The following is a 3773-nucleotide window of genomic DNA, read 5'->3' as shown; positions in this document are numbered from 1 at the left end:
TTCCCAGACCCCATCTGCCAGCATGCCAGTGGCAACCATACTGGTACACTGGCATCGTTAACACAAATTTGGCTATCCAGGCCCAGAATGCCCACCAGTTATTAGCTGCTTTTGTCCCGGTAGTGGAACACTTGCCTAGGTACAAGGCAACCTAGGTGTTTGCCTACAGCTAGGGGGGCAAACTGCATTTTATGTCTTTGCTAAACCAACTCTTAAGACTAAAACACAGGTGCCAGCATGGTGACTCAACAGGCCAATCCTCTACCTGCACATGTCAGCATCCTTCATGGTACCAGTTCATGTCTGTGCTGCTCCACTTCCCACCCAGCTCTTTGCTTGTACTTTGGCAAGGCAGTGGAGAACAACCCAATGCCATGAGACCCTGTACCCATGTAGGAGACCTGGAAGAGCCTCCTGACTTCGGCTCAGCACAAGCTGTTGTAGCCACTTGGAGAGTGAATCAGTGAATGGAAGATCCTTGTCTCTCCTTCTCTTTGTAAATTGGCCTTTTCAATAAAAACAAATAATTCTATTTTCAAGAAGAATGAAATACAACTGGGATCACAATTCTGGCATTGCAGGTAATGATTTATGCCTCTTGAAATGCCAGCATTCCATGTGGGTGCTGGTTCATGTTCCCGTTGCTGCACTTCTGATCCGACTCCCTGCTAATGTCCTGGGAAAGCAGCAGAGGAGGGCCCTAGTGCTGGACCCCTGTGGGAGAGCCAGAAGAAGCTCCTGGAACCTGACCAGGGCCTGACTGATCTGCCTACAGCATACATCTGGAGAAGGTGCCAGCAGATAGAAGATTTTCTCTCTCTTGAACTCTTTCAAGTAAATACATAAATTTCTTTTAAAATTATTTGAAAATAATTACCTGGCAGGGGAGATGCCATGATCAAAAAGGTGACTCTCCCAGGGCGAGGCTCACACATTGCACTTGGATATGCTGAGCCCTGCGATTTCCCCAAATGTGGGAAACTCACCAGCCTAATTTGTGCTGGTAGGGAGCTGCATTCACACTCTTCCTTATAAAAAAATGTTTTTTCATAAAAGTAAAAAATAATGAAACGATGTTATACTGCTACTTAAAAAGAAACAATATGATTATTCTTTTCCTTCATTTTATTATTTTTTTTTCTGTTGTGTGACTCAACACTTCAGCTTCCTGATAATGCGTGGCCCAGGAGGCAAGAGGAGATAGCCCCAGCAATTGCATTTCTGTCACAGCTATGGGAAACCTAAATTAAGTTCCTGGTTCCTGGAGCTACAACTTGTTCCAACCCCACTTACTGCAGTACCTGGGGAGTGAATCAGCCGGTAGAAGATCTCTCTGCCTCTCTGTGTGTCTCTTCCTGTGTCTCCCTGCCTCACAAAGAATTCCTTTTAAACATCAAAAATAACAAGTTCCCTTTAAAAGAAGTAGAACAAGAAGAGATAAGGGGGGAAAACGCAAAGATGACCAGGGCAGTAGTGTTAAATAGCAAAAATAAACACTCAAAAAAAATCAAAAGGGGCTGGGTAGTAGCACAGTGAGTTAAACCCCTGTCTGAGACACCCGGCATCCCATATTGGCACTGACTATCTGGAAATGTTCCAGGGAAAGCAGCAGAGGCTGGTTCAAGTGCTCAGTCACTGCCATCCTCATGGTTGACCTGGATAAAATTTTTGACTCCTGTGTTCAGCCTGGCCCCACCCTGCAGCCATCTGGGGAATGAACCAACACATAGCAGACCTCTTGCTTGGTGTCTCTCCTTCTCTCTGTATAACTCTTGCTTTTCAAACATACGTAATAAATACATATTTAAATTTTTAAAAAGGAGAGGAAAAAACAGAGTAACATAACCAAAAGCCAGGAGTTGCACAACTTCATCATATTCACAGGGAGAAATGAGGTACGACTATGAAATGCAGCCTTTTCAAAAACAAATTAATAACAACAGTCAAAAAAAATAAGTGAGGACCAAAATGTGCCAAATAAGCTGTGTAATTTTATACCATTTTGGTTTTATTTTTTTAAAAGATGCTCAGGAAATCACTAAATCAGATAAATCAGATAAATCACTAAATCAGATTGTTGTCTTGCAATTGGAAAGCTGGACTCTGGCTCCAGTTCCTGGGGGAAGGAGGAATAGGAAAATATGGGGGCAGACACCAAGGTCACCTTCTTTACCCACTATCAGCCAAAGACAGAGACATACCCTTGTCTCCCTGGCTCAGGTGTGAGTCATCTGGTCTACCTCCCATCCACAAGCCCAATCAGCATCCCCTGCTGTCAGGTGTCCACTCTGGAACAGTGCACATCACACAACCATGGTTTTATTGCAGCAAAACCCAGGAGGACAGTGGTCAAGGAGCACACAATCCCAGCAGGCCTGGGTTTAGTATTTCTGCCACTCATTCTCTGTGACAACCTGAGCTTAGCTTCTCTGTGTCTTGGTATCCTCACCTGTTAAATGGGTATAGAAACAGCAAAAGCATTTGTAGGGGGGATGACACAACATGAGGCCGACAAAGCACTTGGCTCAGTGCCTGGCACGGCTACTAATCCATGCTAGATACTATCATCATCTCAGTTATTTTTATGCAGCTTCTATTTATTGCTTTTATAGGGTATACAATATCCCTGTAAGATATAAACTGCCTGTGAACATTTCCATTTTAATTTGAGCAAATATTAGCAAAAATCTAGGCTCTGGGAGAGTTGACAGGACACAGTGATGCACAAAAGCGACATGGTCCCTTCTGCAGCTTCATGCAGAAGATGTCAAATCAACATAACAAATACATGGAAAATCTGAAAACTGGGACAAGGGGCCATTGTTGTGGAGGAGTGGTGATGCTGGTCAGAGTCCCAGATGCTCTACTTCCCATCCTGCTCCCTCCATGCTAATGAGCCTGGGAAAATCACAGAGCCTTGTTCACATGCTTGGGCCCCTGCACCCCCATGGGAAACTGGGAAGATGTTTCTAGAATCTGACTTCAGCCTCACTCAACCCAGACTCAGCCACTGTCGTCACTTGGGGTGGGAACCAGCAGATGGGAAATCTGTCTCCACCATTCACTCTCTCCTCACTCTTTTATACACACATATACTTTCTCTGTAACTCTAACTTTCAAATAAATAAAACAATTTAAAAATCTATGATGTATGCTACCAAGAACAAACTATCCTCCCCCCCTGCTTCCAAAAAAAATTTAGAGGGACATTATTTTGTGCTGAGGGGAGGAAGACTTTCCAAACAAAAATACATTTATGCCAGAATATAAAAAGTTCAGTTGGACTCAGCTAGGGAAAAAAGGAAAGGAGAAATGGTTTCAGAAACCTGGTAAAGCTGATATAGCATATGCAAAGTTCCTGAGTTGAGGAAGCATTCAAGCCAGCAAGAAAAAAGAGTGAACACATAGAGTTGAATAAAGAAAAATTGGAGACATGGCCATTCAAGTAGGAATGGGTACCCCATGCCTGGTAGATGGACAGTGTGAATTAGGAGAGTCACATGATTTGACTCGGGATTTTAAGATATCCATTTGCCCCAAGTAGAGAAGGCTCTGGTGGGGAATATGTATTGAAACAAATATGGACAGATGGTTGAGTGGACAGATGGATGGGCAGGCAGGTAAATGATAGATGAATAGGTAGATGGGTTAGTGAGTGGGTGGACAGGCAGATGGACCAGAGAACCAGCTGCTAGGGTAGTCATCCAGGCAAAACCTGACAGAGTTGGGGTTGCTACAAGAGGGCAGGTTTGAGATTCAAGGCCTTGAATACA

At 43.9% G+C, this 3773-nt stretch overlaps 1 non-coding gene across 1 annotated transcript; it reads left to right on the top strand.

The window, feature by feature from the left end:
- The first annotated feature begins 869 nt into the window (after positions 1–869).
- On the top strand, positions 870–1032 carry LOC121146682. Its single transcript, XR_005882239.1, has one exon. It is a non-coding gene; the product is annotated as a U1 spliceosomal RNA (small nuclear RNA).
- The last annotated feature ends 2741 nt before the right edge of the window (positions 1033–3773 follow it).

Source organism: Ochotona curzoniae, unplaced genomic scaffold (genome assembly GCF_017591425.1).
Source record: "Ochotona curzoniae isolate NIBS_2020 unplaced genomic scaffold, NIBS_Ocur_1.0 contig_1328, whole genome shotgun sequence".
Classification (NCBI taxonomy): Eukaryota; Metazoa; Chordata; class Mammalia; order Lagomorpha; family Ochotonidae; genus Ochotona; species Ochotona curzoniae.
Note: the sequence above shows the minus strand (reverse complement) of the source record. Positions and strands in the feature narration are given on the sequence as shown.